This window comes from Physeter macrocephalus, chromosome 11, assembly GCF_002837175.3.
Source record: "Physeter macrocephalus isolate SW-GA chromosome 11, ASM283717v5, whole genome shotgun sequence".
NCBI lineage: Eukaryota > Metazoa > Chordata > Mammalia > Artiodactyla > Physeteridae > Physeter > Physeter macrocephalus.
This window is the reverse complement of record NC_041224.1, coordinates 928,799-944,282: the sequence shown is the minus strand read 5'-3', so window position 1 is coordinate 944,282 and position 15,484 is coordinate 928,799. Positions and strand designations below refer to the sequence as shown.

At 40.0% G+C, this 15,484-nt stretch overlaps 1 protein-coding gene across 6 annotated transcripts in view; it reads right to left on the bottom strand.

The window, feature by feature from the left end:
• TTK (TTK protein kinase) overlaps nucleotides 1-15,484 on the bottom strand; it is a 92,513-nt gene that overhangs the window by 52,169 nt on the left and 24,860 nt on the right. For 2 of the 6 annotated variants that reach the window (XR_008618444.1, XM_055087677.1), the window contains exon 1: nucleotides 13,851-14,122. The gene's annotated coding sequence lies outside the window, so the exon portion shown is untranslated. Of the gene's footprint in view, nucleotides 1-13,850; nucleotides 14,136-15,484 lie in introns of those variants that run through there. The other 4 variants (XM_055087675.1, XM_024133052.3, XM_055087674.1 and 1 more) reach the window with 3 other exon arrangements.

Here is a 15,484-nt window from a genome sequence, read left to right as displayed (position 1 = left end):
GGGCTTCCCTGGTGGCGCAGTGGTTGCGCGTCCGCCCGCCGATGCAGGGGAACCGGGTTCGCGCCCCGGTCCGGGAGGATCCCACGTGCCGCGGAGCGGCTGGGCCCGTGAGCCATGGCCGCTGAGCCTGCGCGTCCGGAGCCTGTGCTCCGCAACGGGAGAGGCCACAGCAGAGGGAGGCCCGCATACCACAAAAAGTGAGTTTAAATGGTGTTGTAAGTATACACACTAGATTTTGAAGATTTAGTATGAAAAAATGATGTAAACTATATTATTGATAATTTTAAAAATATTGATCAGTTTTAAATGATGTTTTGATATATTGTGTTAAAATATATTATTAACATTAATACCCCCAGTCACAGACCAGAGGGGACTAAGACTGGACAAATTAAAGCAAGGTGGTATCGTGGATTGGATCCTGGAACAAAAAGTGGACATTAATGGAAAAACTGATGAAATCCAAGTAATGAGTAATTGAGGTGTAGTTAATAGTGATGTACCAGCATTAGTTTCTTAATTTTGACAAAGGTACCACAGTACATATGATCTTAATGACAGCAAAGTTGTGAGAAGAGTGCACATCAACTCCCTGCACTTCTGCAGCACTTGTGTAATCAAAAATTACTCCAAAATAAAAATTTCTTAAAATTTGGAATTTTCAAAGGAAAGGTAGGAGAACTAAAGAATGTATTTGAAGGAAATATGGCCAAAAATTGTCCAAATATGGTAAATGCTATAAACCAACAGACTGAAGAAGCTCAACGAACCCCAAGCACAAGAAACTTTACAAAAATTACACGTAGGCACATAATTAAATTGCAAAAAACTGGTGATACATCTATACAATGGAATATCACTCAGCCATAAAAAGAAACGAAATTGAGTTATTAGTAGTGAGATGGATGGACCTAGAGTCTGTCATACAGAGTGAAGTAAGTCAGAAAGAGAAAAACAAATACGGGAAGCAGCCACAGAGCACAGGGAGATCAGCTCGGTGCTTTGTGACCAGCTAGAGGGGTGGGATTGGGAGGGTGGGAGGGAGAGAGACGCAAGAGGGAAGAGATATGGGGATAAATGTATATGTATAACTGATTCACTTTGTTATAAAGCAGAAACTAACACACCATTGTATATGTATATGTATAGCTGATTCACTCTGTTATAAAGCAGAAACTAACACACCATTGTAAAGCAATTATACTCCAACAAAGATGTTAAAAAAAAAAAAAACTAGTGATAAAGTCTTAAAAAGCAACCAGATTAGAAAGACAAATTACATAAAGAGGAAGCATCATAAGGCTAACAGAAGACTTCTTATCAGAAATAACATAAGCCCAGAGACACTGGGGCAATATCTTTAAGATCAGGCATACCTGAGAGATATTGCCGATTTGGTTCCACACCACTGCAATAAAGCAAGTCACATAATTTTTTTGGTTCCCAGTGCATATAAAACACATATATGTTTACACTAGATTATAATCTTAATCTTAATATTAAATATTATATATATTATTATATATTATATATAATAATATATATAATATTATATATTATATATAATATATGTTATATTATATATAATATATAATATTATATATTATACATAATATTAAATGTGGAATAGCATTAGGTCTAAACAATGTACATCCCTTAATTAAAAATACTTTATTGGTAAAAAATGCTAACAATCATCTGATACTTCAGCAAATTGTAATCTTTTTGCTGGTGGAGGGTCTTACTTCTATGTTGATAACTGCTGACTGAGCAGGTGCTTCAGCTTGCTGAAGACTGGTATGACTATGGAAATTTCTTAAAATAAGGCAAGCAAGTTTGCTACATCAATTGACTCTTCCTTTCCCGAATGTTTCTCTGTTCTCTGCATTCTCTGCATGCATTGCTGTTTGACAGTATTTTGCCCACGTAGAACTTCTTTCAAAATTGAAGTATCTTCTCAAGCCCTGCAGCTGCTGTTTCAAATAAGCGTATGTAATATCCTAAATACTCTGTTGTCATTTCAACAATCTTCACAGCGTCTTCACCAGAAGTAGATTCCATCTCAAGAAACCACTTTCTTTGCTCACCCATAAGAAGCAAGTCTTCATCCATTCAAGTTTTGTCATGAAGTTGCAGTAATTCTGCCACATCTTCATGCTCCACTTCTAATTCTAGTTCTCTTACTATTTCTACCACATCTGCAGTTACTTCTTCCACTGAAGTCTTGAATCTCTCAAAGTCATCCATGAGGGTTGGAACCAACTTCCAAATTCCTGTTAGTGCTGATATTTTGACCTCTTCCCCAGAATCATCAATGTTCTTTATGAAATCTAGAATCATGAATCCTTTCCAAAACGTTTTCAATTTACTTTTCCCAGATCCATCAGAGGAATCACTATCTATGGCAACTATAACCTTATGTAACGTATTTCTTAAATAATAAGACTTGAACATCGAAATGACTCCTTGATCCATGGGCTGCAGAATGGATGTTGTGTCAGCAGGCATGAAAACAACATTGATCTCATTGAACATCTCCATCAGAGCTCTTGGGTGACCAGGTGCATTGTCAATGGGCAGTAATATTTTGAAAGGAAACTTTTTTTCTGAGCAGTAGAGCTTAACAGTGGCTTTAAGATATTCAGTAAATCATGCTGTAAACAGATGTACTGTCATCCAGACTTTGCTGGTCAATATATAGAGCAGGGGCAGAGTGGATTTAACATGATTCTTAAGGGCCCTAGGATTTTCAGAATGGTAAGTGAGCATTGGCTTCAACTTAAAGTCACAAACTTCATCAGCCCCTAACAAGAGAGTCAGCCTGTGGTCTGAAGCTTTGAAGCCAGACATTGACTTTTCCTCTCTAGCTATAAAAGTCCTAAATAGCATCTCCTTCCAATAGAACACTTTCATTTACATTGAATATCTGTTGTCTAATGTAGCCGCCTCTATTCATTATCTTAGCTAGATCTTCTGGATAACTTGCTGCAGGTTCTACATCAGCACTCGCTGCTTCTCTTTGATATTATGGAGACAGCTTCTTTTCTTAAATCTTATGAACCAGACCTCTGCTAGCTTCAAATTTTTGTTCTGCAGCTTCCTCACTTCTCTCAGCCTTCACAGAATTGAAATGATTAGGGCCTTGCTCTGGACTCGGCTTTGGCTTAAGGGTATGTTGTGGCTGGTTTGATCTTCTTTCCAGACCACTAAAACTTTCTCTGTATTGGCAATAAGACAGTTTTGCTTTCTTTCATTCATGTGTTCACTAGGGCAGCACATTTAATTTCCTTCAAGAACTTTTCCTGGACTTCCCTGGTGGCGCGGTGGTTAAGAATCTGCCTGCCGATGTAGGGGACACAGGTTCAAGCCCTGGTCCGGGAAGATCCCACAGGCCGCGGAGCAGCTAAGCCCACGAGCCACAACTACTGAGCCCATGTGCCACAACTACTGAAGCCCACGCGCCTACAGCCCGTGCTCCACAACGAGAGAAGCCACCGCAATGAGAAGCCCGCGCACCTCAACGAGTAGCCCCCTCTCGCCACAACTAGAGAAAGCCGCCCACAGCAACGAAGACCAAACACAGCCAGAGATAAATAAATTAAATAAATAAATTTTTTTTTTTAAAAAAAAGAACTTTTCCTTTGCATTCACAACTTGGCTAACTCTTTGGTGCCAGAGGCCTAGCTTTTGGCCTATCTCTGCTTTTGACGTGCCCGCCGCACTAAGTTTAACCATTTCTCACTTCTGATTTAAAGTGAGAGACAACCAATTTTTCCTTTCACTTGAACACTCAGAGGCCATTGTAGAATTACTAATTGCCCTAATATCAATGTGGTTGTGCCTCAGGGAATAGGGAGGTCCGAGGAGGAGCGGGAGAGAGATGGGGGAATTGCTGGTTGAGGGAGCAGTCAGAACACACACATTTATCAATTAAATTTGCTATCTTGTATGGGTGTGGTTGGTGGCAGCCCCCCAAACTAGTACAACAGTAACATCAAAGATCACTGATCACAGATCACCGTAACGAATAATAATGAGAAATTTTTAAAATATTGCGAGAACTACCAAAATGTGACACAGAGAGGTGAAGCCAGCAAATTCTTTTGGAGTAATAGTGTCAATAGACTTTTTAGAAGCAGGGTTGCCACCTGCCTTTAATTTGTAAAAAAACAAAAAACAAAAAAATGCAATATCTGCAAAGCACAAGAAAATGAGGTATGCCTGTACTAAAGAGGGAAAAGATGATCAACCCACAGTTATATATGCTCGGAATATATTTTTCACTATGAAGGAAAAATAAAGATGTTTTCAGACAGCCAAAAGATGAAAGAATTAATCACAAGTAAAATTGTAATACTACAAGAAATATTAAAAGAAGTCCTTCAGGCTGAAAAAACTCTGGATCTACATAAAAGAACAAAAAACACTGAAGATGGTAAATATAAGTACATATAAAAGACATTTTTCTTATTTTAAAAATCTTTTAAAAATATAATAAAGCAAAAAATGAGAACAATCTGTTGTTAGGTTTATACAAAAGTAAAACGTATGACACTAGCAGGACTAAGGCAAGGAGGAGGGAAGGTTTTTCGTTTAAGGTTTTTCTACTTTCTGTCAAGTGGTATAATATCGCTTGTGACAAGTTAAAGATGCGTTCTATAAACCTCCGCTGTCTGCTACTGTAGCCATTAGCCACGAGAGGCTCCTGAGCATTTGCAATGCGACTAATCTGAAAGGAAATATCCTACAAGTGTAAAATGCACATCAGATTTCAGACATAGTGGGGAAAATAATATAAAACGTATCATTAATATTTTAATACTGTTATAGGTTGAAATGATAATTTGGGTATATTGTATTAAATTTTAAAAGTATTAAAATTAATTTCATCTGTTCCTTCTAACTTTGTTTAATATGGCTATTAGAAAACTTTTAAATTATATATGTGGCTCACTATCTATCAGATAGTGTTGCTAGAAACTCTAAAGCAGTAAAAAAAAAAAATAAAGAAGGAAAGAAACCCCTCTAAAATCAGTAAAAAGCTGAAAACCAAGCAAAACTAACAACCAAACCAATAAAAACAAAAAGTTATGGCTAATCAGTGAACAAAAGAGGGAAAATGAAAATATTCAATTAATCAAACATGAAGCAGAAAATCAGGAAAGAAAAAATAGATCCAAAAAAGAGAAAACAGGGCTTCCTGGTGGTGCAGTGGTTAGGAATCCCCGTGCCAATGTGAGGGGGGGCACGGTTTCGAGCCCTGGTCCGGAAGGATTCCACATGCAGCAGAGCAACTGGGCCCGTGTGCCACAGCTACTGAGCCTGCGCTCTAGAGCTCGTGAGCCACGACTGCTGAGCCTGCTCTCTAGAGCCCACAGGCCACAACTACTAAAGCCTGTGTGCCTGGAGCCCATGCTCCGCAACAAGAGAAGCCGCTGCAACTAGAGAAAGCCGGCACACCACAGTGAGGAGTAGCCCCTGCTCGCCGCAACTGGAGAGGGCCAGCGCGCAGCAACGAAGATCCAATGCAGCCAAAAATAAATAAATAAAACAAATAAATTTATATTTAAAAAAAGAAAATAGTAGAATTAAATCCACTATATCAATAATCACATTAAGTGTACATGATCAAAACACCCACTGAAAAGGGTAGAGATTTTATTGAATAAAGAAGCAAATCGCAACTATCTGCTGCCTATAATAAACCCACTTTAAATATGAAGACACAAGTAGGATAAAAGTTTAAAATGGGGCTTCCCTGGTGGCGCAGTGGTTGTGAGTCCACCTGCCGATGCAGGGGACACGGGTTCGTGCCCCGGGAAGATCCCACATGCGGCGGAGCGGATAGGCCCGTGAGCCATGGCCGCTGAGCCTGCGCGTCCGGAGCCTGTGCTCCGCAACGGGAGAGGCCACAACAGTGAGAGGCCCGCGTACCACAAAAATAAAATAAAATAAAAGTTAAAAATGTAAAATGGGGCTTCCCTGGTGGTGCAGTGGTTGCGCGTCCGCCTGCCGATGCAGGGGAACCGGGTTCGCGCTCCGGTCCGGGAGGATCCCACATGCCGCGGAGCGGCTGGGCCCGTGAGCCATGCCCGCTGAGCCTGCGCGGCCGGAGCCTGTGCTCCGCAACGGGAGAGGCCGCAGCAGAGGGAGGCCCGTATACCACACACACACACACACACACACACACACAAAAAAAAAAAAAAAAAAATGTAAAATGATATAACATGGCAACACTGCTAAATACAGAACCAGAAAGATCTAACTTGGTAGAGATCTATAAAAACAGACTTAAGCGTTTTTGATCATTGGAGATCTCTGATCATCTAGGTCTGTCTCTGATCTAAGATATGTTTTGAAAGTGTCCTCAGACATGGATCCAGAGTAGAAACTTATTAAAAGTGAGTATATCTGCTGGAAGCCTAGATCAAATATTTTCAAGGCCAGCCCCAGATTCTACATCCCAAGTAAATATTTGGACAGCTGTGAAAATAGGCGCTGTTTCTCTCTGATGGTCAAGGGTCGTTTCTGACACATATCATAGCAATGGATTGAATACAATACCTATTAAAACAGGCTTAGATAGTTCAGAGTCACTAGGAACTAAAATGTGTCTGCTAAAACTTCAGAATGGAGAAATGGAATTTAATTGGAATAACTTGCCTCACCATTGGAATAAGTAATCTAACTACCCAGCACCACCATCATTCACTGTGACCTCAGGTCACTGATCTGGAAAGGAGAAGAGAAAGTAAATCAAGAAAAGAGAAAGGAAAATAAAGGTGAAAGATGCTCTCCTATGATTTACTCTGTTAAGAGCTAAGATGATATCCCTTCTTGGTTTACCTAAAGTGATCAAAATTTCAGATGAACCAAATAAACATATGAAAAGAAGAGGGTAGAGATGTGTATTAGTCAGCTTGGGCTGCTGTAACAAAATACTGGGTAGTTTAAACAAGAGAAACTTATTTTCTCATGCTTCTGGAGGCTGGAAATTCAAGATCAAGATGCCAGCATTTGATATGATGATTTGGCGTTTGATGGAGGGGATAAAGCCTTGCCCACTAGGCTTGTGGTGGGAGTGGCAGACTGATAATCTCTGAATGGATCATTTTTCTCTTTTCTTGAAGGATAACACATGTTCATAACTGAAAAGCTCTATTTTTTGTCCCGTGGAATCCTGGAAGTCTGACAGTCTTCCTTCATTCTATCCCGTTTTCTCTGTCTCTGCCTCAGCTGGCAGTGTTTCTGCAGGTATAATCTCGTCCTTATTCCTAGCTTCAACTGAGACGGCTGATTAAATCTGTGGGTAATCTTTATTTGAAATGATTGTCCAGCTACAAGCATGGTGTTCTCTCCGGATATACTTTCTCATTTTGTGCAGTATGGATCGGCTGAGAATTTCCCAAATCTTCAAGTTCTGATTACTTTTTTGCTAACACTTCCCTCAATTTATCTCTCTCCTCTTGCATTTTACTATAAGCAACAAGGAGAAAGCAGGCTGCACCTTCACCTTCAAAACTTGCTTAGAAACCTCCTCTGCTAGGTATCCAAGGTCGTCCCTTGCAAGTTCTACCTTTCACAAGACACTAGAACACAGTTCGGCCAAGTTCCTTCTCATTTTATAACAAGGATCATCTTTCCTCCAGTTTCCAATAAACATGTTCCTCATTTCTGTCTAAGATCTCACCAGAAACACCTGTAATGTCCTCTTTTCTACCAGCATTCTGTTTCTTGTGATGTATGTATTCTCAAAGATAATAAAAGCTTCCTCTGGGGCTTCCCTGGTGGCGCAGTGGTTGAGAGTCCACCTGCCGATGCAGGGGACACAGGTTCGTGCCCCGGTCCGGGAGGATCCCGCATGCCACGGAGCGGCTGGGCCCGTGGGCCGTGGCCGCTGAGCCTGTGCGTCCGGGGCCTGTGCTCCGCAACGGGAGAGGCCACAACAGTGAGAGGCCCGTGTACTGCAAAAAAAAACCAAAAAATCTGAATGAACAAATGAATAAATCTGTTCATGCGACTCGCTCACCAGGCTATGTGGTCTTTAAGAATTGGACCAAAATATGTCTTGCTCACTACTATATTTTCACATGCCGAAGATGTAATAAAGAATATGTGCTGAATCAAAATGAAAGCAAAACAACAAGTCCAGGGGCACCATGAAAATCCAAAGAGGCGGGGCTTCCCTGGTGGTGCAGTGGTTGAGAATCCGCCTGCCAATGCAGGGGACACGGGTTCGAGGCCTGGTCAGGGAAGATCCCACATGTTGCAGAGCAACTAAGCCCGTGTGCCACAACTACTGAGCCTGTGCACCTCAACTACTGAAGCGTGCACACCTAGAGCCCATGCTCCCCAACAAGAGAAGCCACCGCAAGGAGAAGCCCACGCACCACAACGAAGAGTAGCCCCTGATCTCTGCAACTAGAGAAAGCCCGCGTGCAGCAACGAAGACCCAATGCAGCCAAAAATAAATAAATAAATAAATAAATTTATTTTAAACCAAAACAAACCAAAGAGGCTAAACCATTCTGACCAGATAGTAGTTCTCTATAGCAACATCTTCCAGCAGCATCTTCCATCCGTGGGTACGTGAGCCTGCGTCTAGCTCTGAAGGGAACTCTTCAGCAGGTAGGTGCGTTCAGGGTCACCTGAAAGTGATTCAGATTTCAGGTCTTATCACCCTTAGCTGCGTAATGCTGGTCCTCGGGTCCTGAGCTATTCCCTTTGGCATTTCTTTTTTGCACAGGCTCCGGACGCGCAGGCTCAGCGGCCATGGCTCACGGGCCCAGCCGCTCCGCGGCATGTGGGATCCTCCCGGACTGGGGCGCGAACCCGCGCCCCGTGCATCTGCAGGCGGACTCTCAACCACTGCGCCACCAGGGAAGCCCGTGAATGTGTATGTTAAAAGCCATAACAAAGGACTAGCAGAAGCCCAGGTCGCGAGCTCAAAAGTTGAGAATTATCATATTTGTTTATAATCTCTAAATCACTTGAAATCCAACTCCATGCCCCTCTATTACAGGCTGGGAAGAAATTTAGTAATAGTTGGGGCTCCACCCACACAAGGCTATCTATACCTTGTGCCCTGAGTATCACTAACTCTCTGGAGGGCACTGCTCATCAATCAATTGCTCGCAGTGGTTACCGTTGAAGTGCCAGGACATTTCCAGAGGATCTGCTGCTTTGGTCCATGTTAAGGGCCCTGGAATCGTCAGCAGGGGTGATAGTATCTATGCGGAAGGTACAGTCTTCTAAGTGCCCTCAGAAAGACGCCGCCTCCTCTCCGGGTCGTGCCACCTCTTGCTTCTGAAGCAAGGAAATGCTAAGGGACTGGTCACCTATTTAGAATGAATAATTCCAAAAAAGTCAACAACATGAATTCCTAGAGAACATTTATAACAACGAAAACACATACAATTAAGTTTGCAGCACAGTGCCGTGATAATCAACATAATAAGCACTATTCTGTATCGCTTTGTGGTACACCTAAAACTAACACAACATTGTAAATCAACTATACTCTAATATAAAATAAAAATTTTTTAAAAATTAAAAAAATTATCAAAAATGAAAACAAAACAGCACTAAACATGAATACTTTCCTTTCTCCCATATAAGTATGCAAAATATATATCCTAAACAAAAATAAGAATAAACACAAAATTCAACACAAAAAAATAAGCAGTATTCTGAAATCCTAAAATAATTTCTGCAGATTAATTATAAGGCATGAAATGGTTAAAGTGTTTTATTTTATTTTTTGGCTGCGTTGGGTCTTCGTTGCTGCGCGCGGGCTTTCTATAGTTGCGGCGAGCGGGGGCTACTCTTTGTTGTGGTGCGTGGGCTTCTCATTGTGGTGGCTTCTCTTGTTGTGGAGCACGGGCTCGAGGTGTGCGGGCTTCAGAAGTTGCAGCAAACGGGCCCAGTAGTTGTGGTTCTCAGGCTCTAGAGCGCAGGCTCAGTAGTTGTGGCGCACGGGCTTAGTTGCTCCGCGGCATGCGGGATCTTCCCGGACCAGGGCTCGAACCCGGGTCCCCTGCATTGGCAGGTGGATTCTTCACCACCGCGCCACCAGGGAAGTCCTGAAATGGTTAAAGTCTTTTCCAATTTATTTATTTATTCTATTTAAAATTATCTTCTAATCGTATCCCCTGTGAAGGGCCTGAACTAACTTATCTGAATACATAAAGTTGCTCAAGACCTTTCGTCAGTTAGTAAAGAAAAAAATTTAATACTTTATTTTATTCTAATAAAACATATTATTCTAATATTTTAGAATATTCAAATCCTTATTCTAATATGATTTCTTCTAATATATATTTCTAATATAGTTCTTCTTTCACATTTAAATGCGTATCTTTTAGTTAGTAGCAATGTCCTAACGTTTTCATATTGTTGTTTTTTCTTTCAAAGCTTCTTAAGGATTGGACTCACTCTGAGCACCCAGAGGTGGCAAGGTGTTCATCTGGGCGAGGACAAAGTCACCCGCCCACGGCCTCTTACACAACCACGTGGGCACACTGGTCTGATTAAAGTGCCACTTGTGCCATGGTCATCCAGGATGGTGACAGCAGCACCTGTCAGAGGCTCACTCCCTGCTCTACCTGATAGGACAAGGTTGCACAAGGGAGTGTCCAGTGGCCCGACTAGTCCTGCCACAGATGCCTCAGGGCCGAAGAAGGGAGCAACAAGGGTCCCTTCCTTGAAAAAGAGTCAGGATGAGAATACTAAGAGGCGCCTTCCCCATCAACTCCGTAGATGAGCGCGGGAAAGGGAGACAAGACGAAGCAAAGCAGGCGTTGGTAAAATGGTAATGTTAATTTTGACAACATAAATATCTTACAGGAAATACATCATCCAATTTTAAAAAGTGGAAGGAGAGGGAAAGAGAAATGGGAATTCAAGGGAAAAATATAACATAATACTCTTATATTAGTGAGTGACATTGATGAAAGTAAGTTTCTCTGGAATAGTACTTTAACGAAGTTTGGATATTTAATAGATGGTAATTTCGAATTCTGAAATATAGTCATTTGGGAAAGAAACATATCTTACTATATAATCACATCAAATAAACCTATACCAATATGTAATACTAGTAATAATAGCAATCAGGCCTAACTTCCTGAAGGAAATATCGAGTGAAACAAAAAAATGATCATATTTTATATTTGTAAATGACGTCACAAGTTTCCAAGTGCTTTCACTTACATGGTCTCATCTAATCCTCATGTCAGCTTAAGAAATAGGCAGCACAATTTTTTTTTTTCTTCTTCATTTTGCAGGCAGGGGATTGAAGCCTAGACCAAGTTTGGTGACTTGCCCTGGGTTATAATCTGGGAAATAACAAAACGAGGACTAGAAGTCCGGGTTTTTGCTTCCCAGTCTATTTTTTTATTTCTGATGGAATGATCATTCAGACTTCTACAGTTTCTGTCACTGAAAACAGCCATGAATTTCCAGAGTAACGCTTGTCCCTGCATAGGTAAATCACTTATCCCTAGTGGATCGATACAGTCTGTGGTTGTCCCTTTGTGTGTACCGTTAACATAACACGGGACTCAGTCTAAACAATGAGGCCCACAGCTTTCCTTTGGGTTCACCAAGAGCCTCACTCCTCAGTCACAGTTCAGCTGGCAGATGGCTAAACCCTCTGTACCATCACTTCCACCTACTCCACCCTTTGACCCATTTTCTACCAACCGGTGGCCTCACAGCTGTTTGATTGCACCTACTGCAGAAGCTTTGAGTTTGCTTTCAACCTGACTCTGCCAGTTTCAAACAGGCTATTTCAGTTACTCTTGAAAGGGCAGAAGTAGGAAGACACCTATGCAAGGGCATCGTCAGGTTCATTCTCGTCCCTGCCTGTTTCCTAGATCCATTCCTTTCCATCCAGGCCCAGGAATAAACGTGCAGATAGTTAGACTACAGACTTTATTTGGGTCACACAGACCTGAGAGGGCCATCGAAATGTTGTCAGTTCTGAAGGATGCCCAGAAACCACGGAACCTCCACACGTGATGCAGTTTCAAGGAGAACACCTGGATTCATCTAGAACTTTCTGGTTACCCTGGGTCCCCTTTGTGATCAGAAAAGGTCTGAAGCAAGAGTACAAACTGAGGCCCACATATCATACATCTAAACATCTAAATGTTACAGGTCAGCTTAACAAGCTGTAAAGGAAATGTATTCTCTCCTCTTACTGCAACAGCAAAGAGCAATGCATCCGTAATAACAAAAGTAAAATACATGTTTAAAGCTGTGGTGTTTGTTACTTATAGTTGGCAAAATATTAGACATTTGAATTTAATTATTACTCTACGTTTTAGGGATTTTTGTTAATGGGCCAGAGATGTTTAGATGAATAATAAGATAAAGGTATATAATTTATAAATTATTTATAAGCTGATCTATTCCATGAATTTTTCTTATTTTCATTAGAAAAAGACCACACATTATAATGCTCTAATTAAGATTTTTACATAATTTGTGCTCTACTGACGGTAAAGAGCTAAAGGATTAAAAATTAATTGTAACTATGTTCAAGGAGTACAAAATTTGAATATACTTTTAGCAAAAATTAAAATAAATATAAAATTAAATTGTTTTACATGTATTCCTCCAAGTTATTTTTTCTAAAATATTCAAATGATATATTAAAATTAAAAGTCAAAATATAAATTCTAATTAATGCATATGAAAGTTTTTAATCAAAATTATTTAAATAAAGTTGAATTTTTAAATTCATCTTTTGAAAATTTAATTAAATCTTATTAGACATTTTCATAAAAATAAAACTATCCACCCATGGACCTTGAGGGCATTATGCTAAGTGAAATAAGTCAGAAGGAGAAAGACAAATACCTAAGATCTCACTTGTACGTGAAATCTAAAAAAGAAACAACAAAAAAGCCAAAACATGGAACTCATAGATACAGAGAACAGATTTGTAGTTGCCAGGGCAGGGGTTTGGGGGTGGACAAAATGGGTGAAGGTGGTCAAAAGGTATAAACTTCTAGTTGTTATAAAATAAATAAGTCCTGGGGATGTAAATCACATCATGTTGACTGTAGTTAATAATACTCTATTGTATATTTGAAAATTGCTAAGAGTAGATCTCAAAAGTTCTCACTGCAAGAAAAAAATTTTGTACCTACGTGTGGTGATGTGTGTTAACTGCTCACTGGTAATGACCATTCGCAATATATACAAATATCAAGCCATTACATTGTACACCTGAAACTAATATAATGTTATGTCATTTATGTCTCAACTAGAAAACAATTATTCACGATTCTAGCATTGAATGTCCATTTAACTGTTAATGCAAAGAGTCAGTATCACACTTTATAATGTCTAGATCACACTGTCCAATAGAAATACAGTACAAGCCACATGCATAACTTATAATTTTATACATTAAAAGTTTTTCTACATTAGAAAAATTAAAAAGAAAACATTTAAAATCATTAACATTAATGTTAATAATATATTTTATTTAACCCAACATATTAAAATACTATTCCAACATATTATCAATATAACAATAATTAATGAAGTCTTTTACATTCTTTTTTTCATACTGAGTGTTCAAAGTTTGGTGTGTATGTTACACTTATAGCACTTCTCAGTTGGGGTAGCTACATTTCAGGTGTCTCAAAAGCCACAGGGAGCTAAGGCTACCATATTGGAGAGCCATGCAAATTATTACCAGTACTATATTGATTGCTGAGGGCCTTCAACCCCACAAATTGAAACAGAAAGAAAAGCAAGCAAATGGATGCTCCATACCACTGGGAAGGATGTTAAGAAGAAGATTTGACATGCTAACTAATTTGTCTTTATCTTACCTGAGCACTGCACCACTCTGATCCTCTGAGGCAGTGTCCATCTCCATGGGTGACAGTCCCACAACCCCACACACCTTCATGGCTGCAGGTGCCTTTTGTTTCAAAGGTCATAGAATAAGAGGTTTGGGAAAGCATTTCCCTGGGCCCTGAATGGGGTTAGAACAAGAGTGGATATTTAGGGTTACAGATCTTGCATTAGCTACCACTGGAACAGAAACACATGATTCTAGGTTGAGGAGAAAACGGAGCTAATCAAGCCCTTTGTATTTATGACTCTCTCATTTCCTTCAGGTCTTTCTTCAAACGTCACTTTCTTGGTAATGCCTTTTCTGAGCATAATATTTTAAATGGAATCATCAAATACTCAACATTCACCCCAACTCCTGCACTGCGTATTTGCCTGCACTGCTTCACTTTTCTCCACAGCACTTATCATCACCTGAAGTACTATAGATTTTACTTGTTTAGTTTTTCATTTTTTTCCACTAAAATTCTCCACAACAATGAGAATAACTGCCCAATTTGCTCATTGCTGTATCCCTAGAACCTAGAACAGGGCCTAATATAACAGAAGCTATTGAACATTTATTGAATAATGAATGAATGAATGAATGAATGAATCAGTGGGGGTTATCATTTTGACACTAGATAGCAATCATCCTTCACTTTGTCCATCCAAAACTGAAACCACAAACCCCTGTGAAAATAGCATAAAGCTCTAAAATATTCAAGAGCATGATAAAAGAAGGTAGTGGACTGGTAAAATAGGAAGACTATATTAAACCAGTGGTTAGAAATCTTTATTTTCATCTTATCTAAGCCACTACCCAACTGTGATTTGGGGCAAGTCAATGTACTTCTCTAACATTTAACCTCAGCCTATTCTCTAAGAGAATGTCTTTTAAGAAAACCGAAAACCAAGTATATAACATTTTTGGAAGTTGATATGTTCCAAATGGGCAGAACGATGTTATCTGTAGTTAAGATGATGGAATCTCTTGCATGCAAAATTTATATGTTTTATCTAACCAAAATATTGTTTGTAAATCCTTTCAGTTTACCTTTTGTAAAATTGATCAAAACTTTAAACCTAGCAAAACTTGAAAGAAATTATTTTTAAGTTAAAAAAAGAAAAACATGTATAACTATCTTCATATATCTCTTTTTAGGTTCCAGCTCTGAGTTTTAAAAGAGTTTTACTCTGAGTTTATAAAATATTAAAATACCCTGCAATTTAAAAATTGTTTTTCAGGGCTTCCCTGGTGGCGCAGTGGTTGCGCGTCCGCCTGCCGATGCAGGGGAACCGGGTTCGCGCCCCGGTCTGGGAGGATCCCACATGCCGCGGAGCGGCTGGGCCCGTGAGCCGTGGCCACTGAGCCTGCGCGTCCGGAGCCTGTGCTCCGCAACGGGAGAGGCCACAACAGAGGGAGGCCCGCATACCACAAAAAAAAAAAAAAAAAAAAAAAAAAAAATTGTTTTTCAATCTTGAGAAAGAAAAATGGAGCTGGAGGAATCAGGCTCCCAGAATTCAGACTATACTACGATGCTACAGTAATCAAGAGAGTAAGGTACTGACACAAAAACAGAAATACCGATCAATGGAACAGGACAGAAAGCCCAGAGATAAACCCACG